We start from the raw sequence: 18,440 nt of genomic DNA on the forward strand, positions 1-18,440 counted from the left end.
CAGCTTACAGTGCAGAGTCACTGGCTTTCCCACCAGTACAGCTCCTTTAAGGCTTGATGTGAGTTCAGGTCTTGGTTTTACTGTGACAGTACAATTATTAATTAGATTTTAGTGTGTCATTCCACAAGAGTGTAAAACATGAACGTCTCACTGTATGAATCACTTCATTAATCTATCCAGACATGTTGGTCATATTTTCCAATAATGTAACATAGGCAGTCATGACTGATGTAATGCACTTTTACATTACTTAACATAAGAGATTTGATAGGAGCAGTGAACTCTACCATCACCCTGTGTCAGTAGTATGTCCAGACAGTTACACTCTCTCCTCTTCATTCACAAGTGCGATGGTCTCTCTACTCAGAATTTGTGACCAATTAGGCTGCACAGACAGAACAGCTCAGGCTCCAGTGTAGAAATCACACAGCACTTATATTTATGGAATTTAGATGATGCTTTTTCCAAAGTGACTTACAATTATGACTGAGCACAACTTGAGAGTTAAGGGTCTTGCTCAGGGACCCAAAAGTGGCAATTTGACAGGGGTGGGACTTGAAACAGCAACCTTTCAATTATAAGTCAAGTAGCTTATTGTAGCTATTGTTAGCTATTGTAGCTATTGTTGTTTTAAACAACAACAATAGCTCCCCAGTACAGCCCTGTTCACTGTTTGAGCTGATTCACCTCAGCTAAAAACACTCAACAGTGCAGAAGCACTGCTGTGTTCAGATCATCAACCAATTCTAAAAATGATAGAATTCCTGTTACCAGGGGCAGTTTGACTCTTAGACACTAATAGTTCCTAATATTCCGTGATCAGGCATTTCCTTTTCCCCTTAACAGTTGAGTGAACTACATGGAGACTCACTGTGCACTGTGATGTTGACAGGATTACTGTTCCCTCCAGATTCAGACTGACACCAGTACACTGCAGAGTGGGATGTGTTTATTGTGCTGATGATGCACGTAGATCCTGTAACTGATCCCCAATCTGATGAACAATCTGACAGCCTCCCACTGTGTGTGTATCGTCTCAGTCTCCATCCAGCAGAGTCACTCTGTCCCTCACAGCTCAGTGAGAGAGAGTCACCACTAAAGTGTTGAGTTCTGCTGGGACTGATGATCAGAGAGGCTGGAGGAGACTCACCTTACAAACAGAAAATACATTTGTGATGTGTTAAGACTGTCTAATCATCATTCAAGCACATTATACATGAAAAGGACCAGTTTTATTATAATAAGTTCAATTTATATAGTGCCTTTCACAGGCACAAGGTCACTTAGTAGTTTTACATTACCTTTGTATAATGAATATGCACAGTTAGCAACAAGTTTTACATCTGTTAACAGACTTAACATCTTAATAACTACAGTATATATGTTCATAGTTTAAGTTGTAGTTATATATTAAGGTATATTATTCAGAAACTACTGTAAATTATTCAGTTTTATGTATGTGTGTGCATGTGTGCCCTGGTTTCTTTGTGTCTGTGTTACAGGTTCATGCCAGGTCTCGTATGTGATTTCCCTTTCACGCTTGAACCCAGTCCCATTGTTGCTTCTCTGTGCCAGGATCACCAACCTGCTGGCTCACCAGATAAAATGAGGAAGAGGCCGGTTGTGCTGGGAAAGAGACTTGTGTGGTGGTGTTGCTGTGCACGTTTTGCCTTTGAGTAACTTAGAGCTCGATGTATGACCTTGTATTCGCTCCCTGGCTCATGAGATAAAAGTTCTCCCTCTGAGAGTTGGCTGCTGTATACATATACATATTTATATCTACTCTGTTGTAAATATCTTTATAGGTGTGGATATTGTTAATAAGCCCAATTATATATAAGTGGTGGTGGCTCACTGTGTTTGAAAGAGGGGCTGCCAGTGTGTTTGGAGGAATGGGTTCTGTCTGGTTTTGGTGATAGGGAGCGAGTGTCTTCTTTTGGTGGAGTGTAGATAGCTGTCTTGTTCTCTTCTAGCAAGTTTTGTTTGTTTTGTTGGCTTTGGTCCGTCCTGTCATTGTTACACTGATCCCCTGTATGTTTGTATGTTTATTCTGACACTTTATAAAACACTTGTTATTCACCACATTGACTTTGTCTGTTTGGTTTGTCATTCCACTCACCAGTCGCGCTCTGTTATCACATCATGGTTTGATGTTACAGACTCACATTCCTAGACTGAGTCATAACACAGTAATTAGGTTAAAACTATGTAAAAAAAAAAAAAAAAGGCGCCTTGGAGTGTATGGGATTAACATCAACCATTTAATAAGTTACATGCAAAAACCCAAAACAGCAGTCCTCAGTGTTCCACCTCCCCTGAATATCTGCACCTTCTGATGGATTATCTGATAAATTATCTGATAGATTATCTGATAGATTACATCCTAATCAGGCAGTGCTCTGAAGCAGCATGGCCATTTTCCTGTGTGTGTAGTCTCGCACTTCTACCTGTAGTCCACTTGTGGCCTCTCACTGTTTATAAACTGTGTCTAGTTACTTGTTGCTGTTTCATTTCTTTATTTCAAGATGTGTTTTGTTTTCTGTTCCCACATTTTACGTTAAACATCACTCTGTGCACTAGTCTCCTGTATCCACCATTATTATTACAGGCCCCAACAAACACTGCTGTCGTATTTCCTCACCAGTGATCCATAGTGGCTGTAGGTTGCTGTACCGCTTCTGATAGGCTGGTTGTTCTCTCTTTGCACTGCACACATAAACTCCTGTGTGATGAAGAGCAGCAGGACCGAGAGTGTAGGAGCCTCCAGCTCCTCTGCTGCTGTCTGATAGGAGCTCTACAGAATACCTCACAATGCCATACATGTTTCTTATTGGAGTTAATCCTTTTCTGTAGGGAACAACTCTGTACCAGCTGAATGTCCAGCCTGTAGAGAAGTTTCTGACCTCACAGTTTAGAGTCATTGAGACCCCTTCAGTCAGCCAGCTCTGTGAAGACACACTCACTACTACCTTAAGTCTCTCTGTAACACAGCAAACACAAAATGCAGTCTGAAAATTTACACAGACACAATATCAACCTTGCCATTAATACATAAAGCCATAATTTAATGTCTCAATACAAACACAGAAACCTGAAACAGTCAATATAACAATCACTGAGCTCTTTTTTTACATAATAAAGTAAACAATAGATGTCTATAAATGGCTCATATAAATTCCACTTGCAGTGCATTATTGCAGTAGTAAAAATAGAACACTCTAAATGAGTAATATAATCACAATACTAATTTCAAGTACTATAATTGTGACGGATGAGGGTTAACCCCTTTACGAATTGGCAGTTTTAAGCTCATTTTTGAATGATTTGTACTTGTTCACTTTAACATTAGGTATCTGAAATTGTACACATAGCACAATGATCATTCAGGATTCAAATTGAAGCAGACACTTGGGAGAAGACATCCATTCACATCCAGGCTTATTTGTCATTTAGGTTCCATTTGAGCTCATGTAATACAGAAGAAAATGTCAAAAAAAAATTTTTTTTTGGTGTATAATGTGTCTATTGATGCTGGAGATTGATTTTCACTCATACTCTGCATTCTCTGATTCACCAGGGTCTTGTGTAATAAATTGAACAGTTTTGAGCATATACATGAAATGACCAAATATCTACACAATGTTTTCTACTAGGTGTCCTACACTTCTCCAAAGGGTCCAAAAATCTCTCCAACATAAACAAAGTTATTAATCACTAAATATCAACTTTGCATGTTTCTTTTTGCCAAAACATAACAGTAAGTTACTTTAGTAAGTTCCACAACAATATTGGCTTCATAGCATCATTGTTGACATCATTATGGGAAATACTGTACTAGCTGCTACTACTATACTAGCTAATACTGTAAATGCTGGGGAAAATACTGTAAATGCTGTAATACTGTAAAGAAATAGTATACATTATCATTTATACTTATGATTTGTAGCAGGATTACTAATTTTTCCAGTAGTAAATGGAAACATCTAATGATTTGATATGCAAACATCGAAGCTATTCTATGCTAGCAGCTAAGCTAATCGATGCTAGCGGTCAAGCTAGTCCATGCTAGCAGCAATCAAACAATTCCACATAAACCTCAGCTAAAATAAGCCTCTTGCTTTCCATTATCTCCAAACATATTGGCAAAATCATCAAATCAATCTTATGGTTTCACCAAACAGCGCCAAACCAATGCGCTATGCTATCTGCTAACAACACTGAAGCACTGACAGTATACGGTGTACATACCTTTAAACATTAAAGGGATGACTAAACAAGGCAAGCGAGGGGGTCTACGTTTTCATCTAAGCCTCCTCTATTTGATGAAACTGCTGCCAATCAAGCATCTTGCCCTGGAAACTCTTGCAAACACCTGGAATTAAGTGTTAGTCACCCTCCCTCCCCTTCTCCTTTCACACATAGGTGTGAATTGCTGTCACTCCAAAACAATGGCGCTGCAACAGCCAATAAAAATCAATATAAAACAGAAAAGGGGGGGGGGGTCTAATGCTCTATTCAGTAACAGTTTTACGTCAGTAGCGTGCTTTTTCAGTTAACCAAAGGCTTGCGTAGTTTGGGTATTTTACGAACCGAACCGGAACAAAAACGTCGCTTTTACGCACAGAAGTGAGCACGCAGTTAAGGACTGTTCCAGCATGGATCACATCAGCTAAAGATGCACTTTCAGCGCACGCTACCCTCATCAGTTCTTCAAAGTGATCTAAAACCTCAACTGTCAGTGTACCTGAAAGGCTGTGCTCATAGACACTGAGAGATTGAGTTTGCTCCAGAAGGCTTTGCATCATGTAGAAAGCGCGGCCACATTTAACTTGTACATCTTGATGAAGGTGCTTGGCTGGCATTTTCATATCAATCTGGATATCTTCCAGATGTACATAGGCCTGTGATGAATGTTTAAAATGCCGTATAATCTTCCTTGTGTTTGCCAGTGTGTCTGTGATGCTATGCTGGGAAAACAGACCCTGATGTACAACAAACTGAAGTGCATACGCGATGCAGCCCACGCTTTGTACCCCCAGATCATCCATTGCTTTTTGCATATTTTTTGCATTGTCCTGCAAAATGACATGGACCCTTTGCTTGTCTATTTCCCAAGTGTTCAACCTCTCGACTGCTTGTTTTACATGATCTGCTGTATGAGACCCACAATACCACATACTTTAAATCAAAAGTGAAGTAAATCCACCATGCCATGAGGCAATGAAGTAATGACATCGGGGAAATATCACAAATTGAAATATCTGTAGTAAAGTCAATAGTAGTCACATCTGATAAAAGACTTCATAGCTTCTCACAAACCTTGTTGTAAAGCTCCGGTAGGGCCATATCTGAAATGTAGTGCCGAGAGGGTAGGACATACCATGGCTTCAAAAGACTACAAAAACCTGTATTTTCTACCACAGCAATAGGCTGGTCATCCAATGAATTTAATTTTTAAATTCATTTTGGCCATGTTGCTGTCTTGAGAAAATGTCTCTCTTCTTTTAAAAGTTTCCTCTAGTGTGTGTTGCTTCGGTCGAGCCTTTTCCTGGGTAACCTGAGTAAACTCATTGTATTCTGCTGAGTGTTTATTTTTTAGGTGCCATATCAAATTTGTAGTATTGAGCATAACTCTACCTCATGACATACCACCTCACGAAATGCTTGCATTGCAGACATTACACATGGCTGCTGGACTGCATTCCTTCTCCAATATAAAATATTTCCACAAGGCAGACAATTTAGCTGGTTCAGCTCACCGTTTACAACACCTGTATGATTGCTGACAAATTATTTGTCTTAGGTTCGTGCTCAATAAAGCCGATACCGATCAGTTAAAAAATGCCTTGATTTGTCCCAATACTGATCTTTGGATTGGGACATCCTTACTTTTCATACCCAACATCTGTTGATATTAACTAGCTTACACTTGTTGCTAGCTGATGGGCTTGGCAACAGTGGAAAAATGCTTTTACAACTTGTTATACCAGGAGTGTCAGTATTTGTGGAGGACACAAATATGTTTTTATGTTTTTAAAATGTTTTCTGACTATGGTCTAAGTGGAGCTTGGAATCCATGCTCGGCTGTGAATTATACGATTTCAATACACCCCACATAGACAGCATCCTCTCCTCCAATTCAGCACAGATGTGTTAAAATTGTATAATCCACAGATTAAAACTTGCATAGATAACAAAAAGAATGAACATGTAGAAATTACCTTGAGCAGGCCAAGCTTGAAGTAAAATCAGCACTGTAAAGGTAAGAGGAAAAGAGAACATCAAACACTACAGTTAATTTAATAAAACACTCAGTATAAATAATTTAGCTGACACTTTTATCCAAAGTGACATACAATTATGACTGAATACAATTGAAGCAGTTGAGGATTAAGGGCCTTGTTCAGGGACCCAACAGTGGCAACTTGGCAGTGGTGGGGCTTCAACTGGCAACCTTCTGCTTATTTACAAACTGAAAAAAGGAGCATTTTCTGTTCTTTGATACATTTGCTGAATTGGCTCCATTTGCATGGACGCAAGTATAGAAATAAGGCAAAGTAAGGTGGCCGTGAAAACCCAATGCACTGAAAAAAAAAGCACTGCAATTACACAAAGCATATTCACCAAAATAAAAAACACGTGCGCTATATTTCCAAAACATGGTGCAAATTCAAAAAATGCATGCAACTTCAGAAATGCTGCAAATCCAGCCACAATACAAAGGAAGTGCTTCCGGAGGACAGGCAGAGTAGATGGACTCGTTTGAGACCAGTGGTAACAGTAACTGATGGAAAATAATTACAGGCCTATTTGTTATATTGATCAGGCTGATACAGAACGACCAATCTATTCATGCTCTGCATTCTTGCATATTTACTGTTGCTAGGTTGTACAGAACGCAGCTTTGAAGAACACTGATAAAAAAGCCCATTTAACATGACAAAGTGTTTGACTTGTTAACAACTAGTGAGCTAGTTAGCCAGTGAGCTAGTTAGCCACATCCAGAGTATGTTACTAATTTATAACATAGGCTATGCTTTCGTTCAATTTTGCTCAATTTGCAAATAAGCATTAAAAATAAATAAATCTGTGACCAATATAGCCACCCTTATTTTCAATAACAGTCATAAGCCTTCCATTCATGAAGTCTGAGTTTCGTAATCTGCTGATCATCTTTTTGTGCAGCAGCACCCACAGCCTCCCAGATATTGTTCAGAGAGCTGTACTGTTTTCCTTCACTATAAATGTCCCGTCTAAAAAGAGCCCACAAGTTCTCAATAGGGTTTAGGTCAGGTGAGAAAGGGGGCCATGTCGTTATTCTTTCATCTTTAAGGCCTTTACAGACTAGCCACACAGTGGAGTAATTTGATGCATGCTTTGGAGCAATGGCAGTAAGTTTTAAGAGTTGATCTTGAGTCCATCTTCAACCCAAAAAAGGTCCAACTCACCTTTAATAATATCAGCTCATATCAGTACCTTTTAAGAAGAGCCCACAAGTTCTCAATAGGGTTTAGGTCAGGTGAGGAAGGGAGCCATGTCATTATTCTTTCATCTTTAAGGCCTTTAGAGGCTAGCCACGCAGTAGAGTACTTTGATGCATGCGATGGAGCATTGTCCTTGGCAGTAGGTGTGAGAGTTGATTTTGAGTCCATCTTCAACCCGAAAAGGTCCAACTAGCTCATGTTTAATAATACCAGCCCATAGCAGTACCCCACCTCCACCTTGCTGGTGTTTGAGTCGAAGTGGAGCTCTGTGCCCATTACTGATCCAGCCACATGCCCATCCATCTGGTCTGTCAAGAGTCTTCTTGACTTTCATCTCATCAATCCATAAACCTTTGGAAAATCTGTCTTCAGATATTTCTTGGCCCAGTCTTGTGTCTGGTTCAATTGTGGTCGGGTTTCAGCCTCCCTTACCTTGGGCATGCCCCCGAGTACTGAATGCCTTTTACTTTTGGGCATATGTTTCTTGCAACCTTGATGACTATTTGCAACAAAATGTTTGATGGTTCTATGGTCACACCCCTATAATAGAGTGCTGCATCATTTTTGACTTTTCAGAGTCTGTTAAATCTCTTTTTTTTGGCCCATTTTGCCTGAGGAAAAGAAGCTGCCTAATAATTATGCACACCTTGGTATAGGGTGTTGATCTCCTTAGGCCACACCCTCCCTCATTACCCAAATACACATCACCTGATGTGATTAAATCCAATAAGCATTCAAGTTTATACTGCTTGGAGTTGGCAAATATGCATAAATATTATGACATGGTCAAAATACATGCTTGTCTAATAATTGTGCACACAGTGTATGTGACAGACTGGTGTGCATCCAGCAATACAGAAAATGATTGACTGAGGCAGTGCAAACTGACTTTTGAAAAGGCCCAGCAGCAATGTAACATTTATGCTGATTTATTAATTATGTGAATTCAATTATGAGTGAATATTATTTAATTTTGTTTTTCCTTATAATTAAATCATTTAGTTAAGCTCTGTGTCTTTGACTAAACATATTTGCACAGTTGCATGTGTTCAGACCTCACTTCTTGCAGGAAGCAGATAGTGCTTAATGTTCCCCACACTGTATATCTCGTTTGTGTTAAACCGTTTTACTTTCATGTGCTAGCCTAGCTTTTAGCATATTCTCCTCTGATAATACCAGGTTTCATGTTATTTCCTTTGTGTATTAGTCCTTGAGTTTCCATATATTTGTATATGGTAGTTTGGGAATTTAAGTCAGTAGTCTTATCAATGTTAGTCATGGCCTCGACATACCTTTGTTGTACCTGGCCAAGTCACTGAGTCTGCTCTGGTGACGTGCAGCTAGATGGTGCCAAAGTACTGGTTAAATTGATCTTTCTATGGTATTTGCAACTGATTATGTGTAAAAGGTTTTTTTTTGTTTGTTGTGCATGCTGTAATTTACAAACATTGATATTTAAAGTAATACATGTATTTGCGTTTTAGACATTACAGCCTTACATAATATTGGGTAAACTGCTCTCTACTTCACAATTGTAGCATCAATTTTCATGCCTGTTATTACACTTTTGAACTTTCAAGGCCTCAAAAGGCATTCTGGCCGACACACCAGTTTGAACACAGTTTAAAGCCAACCAGTGCCAGTCATCCCAGTTACTAACAGTGTGTTAGAATTCCCTACAATGCAACTCAATTTTCTGTAAACAGTCTATCCTTCAATCAGCAGTACTAAAACTTTATTTGCTCACAAGTTATGCTGTCATATGCTGTTTGTTTTTTTAGATAGGTGCAAGGCTACATCAAATGGTCTGGAGTTGTTGAGAGACGATTGTCTCAGTTTAGATACCTGATATAATATCACATCTGAACATATTGTATCTGCGATATCATTTAGAGCCCTGAGGAAGAACATCCAGACACAGGTGAGGTAGACGGTGGGACCAAGGGACAGGGTTAAGGACAATAAGGAATTTTTCCTTACACAGTGGTCTCCACTACATTTCCCAAAACACAATATAGTCATATACATGGAGCCAGAGAATCTCAACAGCTCAGTTATTTAGGATCTTCTCCCTATCTGGGAATAAAGCTTTGCGATGTGGTAAGTAAATAAACCACAATAAATGTGAACGTTTTTACAAAGAGCAGCAATGTCACTGTGATTGTGAGGCATGGCAGGATGCAGAAATGAGCCGATGTTTCACAAACAGGCGTTCACTGCACATGGAACAATATGAAACCATGAAGAACAATAACAACACTCAGAATGTAACAGGCAGTCTAACACACAACAAAGTAGCTGATACACAGCATACATAGGGTCAAACACCAACAGACTAACAACTAAACAGGACTTTATATATACGCGGTAACAACGCAGATAACGAGGTCACAAAGACAAAGACAAAGACACACACACACACACACACAGGGACGAGTCTAGGATGAAAGGGCCGTGCCATGACGGTCACACTGCAGGGGCAGATCTGTGGGGCAGCTGTGGGGCAGCTGCTGCCACCACAATATGACACAAGATTATTACATACTGCCAAAACCCCCGAAATGAAGGAGAGAAGGAAACACTAAAGTCTAAGAATAATAGTCCAGTAGTACTTGTAATAAGATTTATTACAGGCAGTAATGCAAAAGAGATGTAATTTATTACTTCTGCTGAGCAATTGCCATTATAGATGTCCAACTTTAGCTAACCCTAACAAAAACATTGGTTTCCTTGTCACTTATACCAGCATTCTGATCTGCCTGTTAGACATTCATTCCCATTAAAAAGGAACATCATCAAAGGATATTTTTCCAGCCTATATACATAACAACTTTGTTAATATAGTGAATGGTAGGAAGCTATCTTATATTATCAGAGAAAACGCATTCATTCTATTAATGCTATTAATTCGTGGTACTATCACATAAAATGAGGAAACGTTTTCACATTACTGCATACCAGCACTGATATGGAACTGAAGCTCTGATACTCCCCTCATCTCATCTCCCCTCTAATACTCTGATACTCTAATACCCTCTAATACTCATCGCTCAGGATCCTCAGACTGCATATTAACAACTTCATACAGCACCACTCACTCTAAGAAGACATAAAGAGAACATTTACTCACTGAGTATCACAGGGAGTGGACTAAGATCCATGTTGTCGCAATAATGACTGACTGACTGACTGACAAACTGGCTGTGCTTAAAGTTTAGGACTTCCTGGCAGCTTACCATTAAAGCACACCTTGGAGCATGAGAGAGAGAGAGAGAGAGAGAGAGAGAGAGAGAGAGAGAGAGAGAGAGAGACAGAGAGAGAGAGAGAGAGAGAGAGAGAGAGAGACTTACCCATTTTATATTACATACCTCTTTCTGTGGTATGTATTTAGCACACAATGAGGCCAACCCCTCACCACAGTTATCTCTTTATCTCAGACACAAAAACACTCACATGCAAACTCACATCCAGTTTCAGAGTACAATGAATAACTTCAGATATTCATTCTAAAATGTTTTCCTTTTGTAGAACAATGAGTCCAACTCATCACCAAACCTAAGGTTAACTCACACTGATTAAAAACTGAAAATTTGATTTATAGACCCAAATATGCATTGGAAGTACATATTAGTATGAAGAGATTTGTGTGTATGTGGGAGAGTGCATATGAGTATCATGAACAGGAAACTGAGGTCAGGTCACTATCACTTCTAAAGATACAGTTATCACCTTCCCACCACTTCTTCCACATCCTACACAGCTGAACTCACATAGCTGTAGTAGAAAAGAGACCAGATCACAACTGTCAACTTGTCTCTATTCTAAAGCCTCTGTTTTTGTTATTTAGAGTATGTGTGTGTGTGTGTGTGTGTCCAGGGAATGGGTGAGACTGCTAAAAATCTATTGCTTCTTCAGAGTGATGGTTGGTTTTATGCATTAGAGGGCCCATTTATTCCTGCACTGACTGTGTTGAGATGCCTCTTGTGGCACTCAGTGGTACTGCATGTTACAACCTCCTGTTTGCCCTTCTCGGGAGTTCAGCACTGACTTCAGTACTCAGTACAGTTTCACTGTACAACTCAGATGAAAACAGAAAAGCAGGGCTCTAAATATCTGTTTAAACTTGGAGTCTATTTGAACCACTCACACAGTGTTTCACTGGGTGTTGTAAGAGCAAAGAGGAAGAAAAGAAACAGGTGTGTGAAAGTGTTACCCAACAGCAACCCCAGTAGCCATGAACTTCACAAACAAAACAATACAAAATGAAACCAAAGAAAAACGGGGGATTCACAATAGCCGAGGCATGAAAACGAACAGCATCTTTGGATGGAACAGACCAAGTGTCACGGTAGGCCGGGCTGCCAGCAGGAAGGAAACGCCCACTCGCGATAGGGATCACCCCACTTACCAACCTCGCTCCCAATCCCCAGAGTACTGATTGTGCGCACCTGTCCCCACTAATTATATGACTATTTAAACCCACAGGTACACGAGGACAGCGCTGCACATTAGCGGACGATCCCTCAGCGGTGCTGTTGAACGTCGCTGCGCTGCCTACGAACCAAAGATTACCTTTTGTGTTTTGCTTAACTAGTGCTTCTATTTCATTATTATCTGTGGATAATAAAGAGCATTTCCCCGCAACCTTAAAAGTGTAGTTGTGTCACGATCAGTGCCTCCCAGCTCCCGTGTTCCGTGTTTTCCCTGTCTTGTGTATTTTAGTTCCGTTCCGTAGTTTTGTTTTTTCCACCCCTCATTTGATTTTCCACACCTGTCCGTTGTTTCTAGCTTGTTAAGTTCATGTATTTAAACCGTGACTTGCTACCTTTTTCTTGGCTGTTCATTGTTTGTTTGTACTGAGGTTCATTAGTATTTTTTTGTTTGTTCATTGAACATTTGGTTTAATGTTTTTGTATTTGTAAGTGTGTACTGCCTAGTCTGTCTGTTTTTCCTAGCCTTTGTGTTTCTAAGCCTCTGACTTCTTCCTAGCCTTTGTTGTAGCCTGCGTCCCCTGTTTGCCTTCGTGTGTTTTGTTTGTTTGATCATGTATCCTCGTACTCTCCGTGTTGGCTCTATGACCCTGGACTAATCTGACGACTACGACTCTGGATTTGCTTGTAATAAATCTCGCTCTTCTCGGCTTGTGTCCGCCTCCTCACCGTTATAAGGTGTTGGAATGTCCCACTATAATTACAAATCCTCCTAGTGATGCGAAGGCATTATTGCATCTGGGTTTTGCTGCTTGTGTCTTTGAGATTCACATTGTACAGATGTGGTGAGAGAAGTTTCAAGCACAGATCTTTGGAAACAACATGAGCTTTGCTGACAGATGTTGATCAGTGATCCTCAGAGAGTTACTACAACAAGCTTATGAAGTCCTACTATTATTATGAAATCCTACCGTTATTACTGTTATATTACTTTCTACTGCTGTCTACGTGTAAATCCAAATCCACTGACACACTATTTCTAGATATCGGTGTTTTTATTCTAGTAATGTGTAATGTGTAGAGGCAAAGAGGAATAGTTGTTACAGTGAGCTCTGTAGCATTAAACTCCCAGTATGATATACACTAGCTGATATGGAGAGACTGCCAGTAGACTACTAAGTAGCCTGAGAACTGAGAATTGTGTTTCTGAACAACACACACACCATGTAACATATGTGTTGTGTTTAATGTAGTGATGCAAGTAAACTAGTTCAAACAAGAACACGATATTCTGTACTTATACATTTACAGCGTGTCTACATCAAAGCTCTTCAAAAATACTGAAGTCCTTTTTCTCTTCACTTTGAGTGTCAGGTTGCAGTGAGCGGCGAAATACCGTAGCACTACACATATAGGCACATTCGGAATCGCTAAAGTGCAGATACCTTGATCAAAAGATCGGAGGCGCTATAGACACTGTTAGCCTAAGTGTAATATGCCTACCGCATATATTACGGTAATCCGTTTGCGAAATGATGTAGGGAGGGAAAGATTCCGTACTTTTAATACAGATGTTGAAAATCTAAAAGAAATGTGCACTTCAGCTTAATACCTTACTGAGGTCTAATGCATCCAAAGAAAATGTGGTAAAACATATGTAGAAGAGAAAGGTATTTTCTTTTTTTGGAAAATCAAATCTTCCATGTTAAAATCTATTTCTTTTCAGTTAAATCCACAATCGTTATAAAGTTCACTTTCATCCCTACTTATGATAAGATTTCCTTATGTTTTTACTGTGGGAAAGTGGAGAAAATATATAGCAATATTGTGCAAACGGCCAATCTGTTCACTATAGTATACTTTAAAATTCTATTTAAAAAATCATTTATCAATTCACTCTGCTATATCCCTGGAAAACACTTTCCAACATATTCTACAGTGTTGATAGCGCAACCGAGCTTTTGCAAAGTGCAGATGACGTGACCGCGGCCGAAAACCGAGTTTGAAGTTTGATCTGATTCAAAATAACCTAATTAAGCTTGTTTTGGCTCATATAAGTAATGGGACAAAATCAAAATGCCGGGATAACATGTTTTGATCTGGCTAATACCATGCTGTTTATAGGATCATAATTAGACTAGCAATGTCAGGCTAGTATAGCAACAATGGTGTGCATGTAAATGTAGATAAGGATTTATGAAGTTATAGTCAAATTTGTTTATATAGTGCTTTTTAAAACAGTTGTTGTTACAAAGCAGCTTTACAAATGTCAGAGTCCGAGCCCCCAGTGAGCAAGACAAGGGTGGCAGTGGCAAGGAAAAACTCCCTAGAGCATGAGGAAGACACCTGGAGAAATCAAGACAAACGCAAAGCCTGGTTCAGATTCTTGAAAAGTTCATTCATGTTGCTGACAGGATATGGTAAATTATATATTTATGTTCAGCTACACTGCAGGAAGGCCTCTTTGAACTGTACATGGAAACTTTTTATTTTGATAAAATATACTTTAATGTGATAAATGTAATTTTCCTCTGGCCAACAACAGACACTACAGTCATAACAATATAAGCAATGAGGAGCAGAATAAGTCGGTAAAGAGAAAAATGAACAAACAAACAATAATAAAAATGTAAAAATAAGCAATCAATGTCTAGTACAGAGGCATAACACCAGGGGTATGTGCACCTCAGCAGAAAGAGAGATTAATAGGCATGTCCAGGTACAAAAGTGTGTAAATTGAGGAACCATAATGTGCAAAGATGGATCCTGCAGATCCCACAGAATATGGCAGAATAGCTAAAAAGAAGCCAGAAGGAATCACAGGCATGAGAGCATCTTGGCACATTAGCGCTCTCAGACATTGTCAGTCAACAAACCTGAGTGACAAAAGAGAGTTGAAGTGACAGCATCATCAGATCCCAGTTTACCAGAACTCTCAATGCCCACAGAACCCCAGGTCTACACCTTTAGTTAATAAAATGTTAATAAAATGCATGAGAGATATGTTTAGTTAATAAAATGCCCGAGAGTATAAATATGTTTTCAGCCTAGCCTTAAACAGACTGTGTCTGAGTTTTGAACATTTACAGGAAGGTTATTCCATACTGTTGGAGCTTTATAGGAAAAGGCTCTGCTCCCTGTGGTAGATTTTCATATTCTTGGTACTAGAAGAGTCTGCACCTTTTGATTTAAGCAGAAGTGGTTGGTCATAATGGACTAGGAGTTCTCTAAGGTACTGTAGGGCAAGACCATTCAGTGCTTTGTAGGTCATTCGAAATATTTTATAATCAATACAAAATTTTACTGGGAGCCAGCGTAACATAGCTAAGATAGGAGTCATGTGGTCAAAATTTCTAGTTTTTGACTCTGGCTGCTGAATTTTGAACATAGACTAGCTTTTCTGCATCATGTAAGAAGAGAACGTTTTTAATTTTTGCAATGTTCCTCAGGTGGAGAAAGGCAGTCTTAGAAATATTATTTACATGAGCTTCAAATGAGAGACTGGGACCCATAATTACTCCAAGATCTTTAACTGTTAGAGAAGATGTGATTGGGTAACCAGTGAGGTTCATTGAGTAATTAAAGAGTGAGGACCTAGCTGTCTGTGGGTCTAATAGAAGCACCTCTCTTTTGTCAGGATTAAGTGAGAGAAAGTTTCTCAACATCCAGCGTCTGACATCCTTTATGCATTCGTCAAGAATACTAAGATGATATATGTCCTCTGGTTTGGCCCAGACATATAACTGAGTATAATTAGCGTGGCAACGGAAACTACCACAGTGTTTACGTATAATGTCACCTAGCAGTAGCATATATAAAGAAAAAAGCAGAGGCCCTAGAACAGATCACTGTGGGACAACATAGTTAACCTTGTTGTAAGATGAAAAGTCTCCATTTATATTAACAAACTGGTGGCGAACAGCTAGATAAGATTCAAAACAGGAAAGGGCTAGTCCCCTAATCCCAACAACATTTTCGAGTCTATCTAGCAAAATGTTGTGAAATATAGTGTCAAATGCTGCAGTCAGATCAAGCAATATAAGCAAAGAAACATAACCCTGAACAGAAGCCAACAACAGGTCATTAACTACTTTAATTATTGCTGTTTCTGTACTGTGATTAGGCCTAAACCCTGACTGAAAGACTTCATGTATCTGTTTCTGATTCAGATATGATCGTAGCTGCTGAGCTACAGTTTTTTCCTAGGATCTTGTAAATAAATGGATTTTTTGATAAGTGGTTAGATTTTCTGACTGGGGTACTATAACTAGGCTTTCTGTGTCTACACTGTATGGCAGTACTAAGTCAAGTGCATTTACACCTGTGGCATTTAGCAGACTCCCTTATTCAGAACAACTTACAAGACTACTTTACTTATACTTTGTTCGAGACTACAACGCACTTCTTTGTGGCTCTGGATGAGGGTATCTGCCATATGCTGTAAGTAGAAATATGAATCTGTGTCCTGCATTGTTTATCTGCATGTGTTTTTTGCAGGGTTACACCTGTAGTCTGTAGGAGGAGACGTGGCCTCCAGAATGAGTCTCTCCGGGGAACAGCACACAAAGAAAAGAGAGGTGAGAGAACAGAGGGACTCTGTAAAGCTTAAATGCCTTATAAACATACTTACTGTTTTGTGCTCATATACACTATATAGACAAAGTATTGGGACACCTACACAGAGCACCTTCCCATCCGAAATACATCCTAAATCTATAGACATTAGCTCACTTAAATCTCAGGGCATTTTCTTAAATTCACTTAAAAGGGTCTTACTTATAGCACGAGTCCCATGTTTCATACCAAAATGTTCCGACTGATCTCAGCTCTCTTTCTAAAAGGTACCATGTTGATTGAACAAGAAAGGAATGTTTCTGACGTGAAGGGTATATCCTCAGTGATTTCATGATTGTTTATTGGTTAGTTTCACACAGATTGACACACAGATTCTTCAATCTTGCACAGAATGACACATGAACATGTAAATCAGATGATGAGAGGCAGATTACACCTTTTAACCTATATCTAACCACTACATCTAATCTCTCATAGGCTCTTTATTCCTACTATTGACAAAATTGAAAAGGCAGATTCTACTGAATCTGTAGAATGTACAAATTCAGGAAATGTTTCGATCGTATTTATTGCAATTTATTGCAACACTGTCTTATTGCAAATATATTAACAAATACATTTCAAAACATAGAAATCGGTGCGCCAGCGCATGCATCAAAGACCACGGGTTAATATGGAGTTGGTTCCCCCTTTGCAGCTATAACAGCTTCCACTCTACTGGGAAGGTTTTCTACAAGATTTTGAGGAGTGTCTGGGAATTTTTGCCATTCATCCAGAAGAGCATTTGTGAGGTCACACTCTGATGTTGGAAAAGAGAGCCTGCATCGCAGTCTGTTCTAGTTCATCCCAAAGGTGTTTGATGTGGTTCAGATGGCTTTGTGTGGGCTAGTCAAGTTCTTTCTCACCAAACTCACTTTTATATTATGGACCTTGCTTTGTGCAATGTGGCACAGCCATGGCAGAACAAAAAATGACCTTTCAAAACTGTTCTCGCAAAGTTGGAAGCAGACAATTGTCCAAATTGTTGTGGTATGCTGAAGCATTAAGATTTCCCTTCACTGGAACTAAAGGGCCTAGGCCAACCCCTGGAAAACAACCCCATAGCATCATCCCTCCACCAAACCTTACAGTTGGCACAGTCAGGCAGGTAAAGTTCTCCTGGCATTTGCCAAGCCCAGGCTCATCCATCAGACTGCCAGATAGAGAAGTGTGAATCATCCCTCCACAGAACACATTTTCACTGCTCCAAAGTCCAATGGAGGCATGCTTTAAATCACTCCATCCAACACTTGGCATTGTGATTCTTGATGTAAGACTTGCATGCAGCTGCACAGCCATGAAAACCCATGCCATGAAGCACAATTTTTTTTTGCTGATGCTTATGCCAGAGGAAGTTTGGAACTCTGCAGTTATTGAGTCAGCAGAGTGTTGGTAAATTTTACATGCCTCAGCAATCTGTGACCCCACTCACATTGTCTTTACGTGGCTTGTCACTTCATGGCTGAGTTGCTGTGGTTTCTAAATACTTCCACTTTCAATAATACCACTCACCGTTGATTGGGAAATATCTAGGAGAGAAGGCATTTCACAAACTTGTTGCAACAGTTGCATCGTATTACAGTATGGTATTACATGGTATTACAGTACCAAGCTTGAATTCAGTGAGCTCTTTGGATTGACCCATTCTTTAAAAAAAAAAAAAGGAAGACTACCTGACTAGGTGCTTGATTTTATACAACTGTGCCAATGGGACTGAATGAAACACCTGAATTCAATGAGTAAGACATGTGTCCCAATACTTTTGTCCATATAGTTTTTACATGGGAAATATGAACAGGCCTGTTTTCTGTGTGGCTGAAAGTTCAAATACCAAAAATGTGCAAATTCTATATACAAATAGAGATATAAATCATATATACAAACAGCATCTGAAAACAGCAAATGGAAGTTC

At 39.4% G+C, this 18,440-nt stretch overlaps 1 protein-coding gene and 1 long non-coding RNA gene across 2 annotated transcripts in view; one reads left to right on the forward strand and one right to left on the reverse strand.

Moving 5' to 3' along the window:
* LOC113567517 (NACHT, LRR and PYD domains-containing protein 12-like) overlaps nucleotides 1-18,440 on the forward strand; it is a 218,612-nt gene that overhangs the window by 72,600 nt on the left and 127,572 nt on the right. The gene's annotated exons all lie outside the window — the stretch shown is intronic.
* Nucleotides 2,896-10,635, reverse strand: LOC118240586. Its single transcript, XR_004775499.1, has 3 exons — nucleotides 10,615-10,635; nucleotides 6,222-6,254; nucleotides 2,896-2,980 (listed from the first exon to the last, which is right to left on the reverse strand). It is a non-coding gene; the product is annotated as an uncharacterized LOC118240586 (long non-coding RNA).

This window comes from Electrophorus electricus, chromosome 22, assembly GCF_013358815.1.
Source record: "Electrophorus electricus isolate fEleEle1 chromosome 22, fEleEle1.pri, whole genome shotgun sequence".
Classification (NCBI taxonomy): Eukaryota; Metazoa; Chordata; class Actinopteri; order Gymnotiformes; family Gymnotidae; genus Electrophorus; species Electrophorus electricus.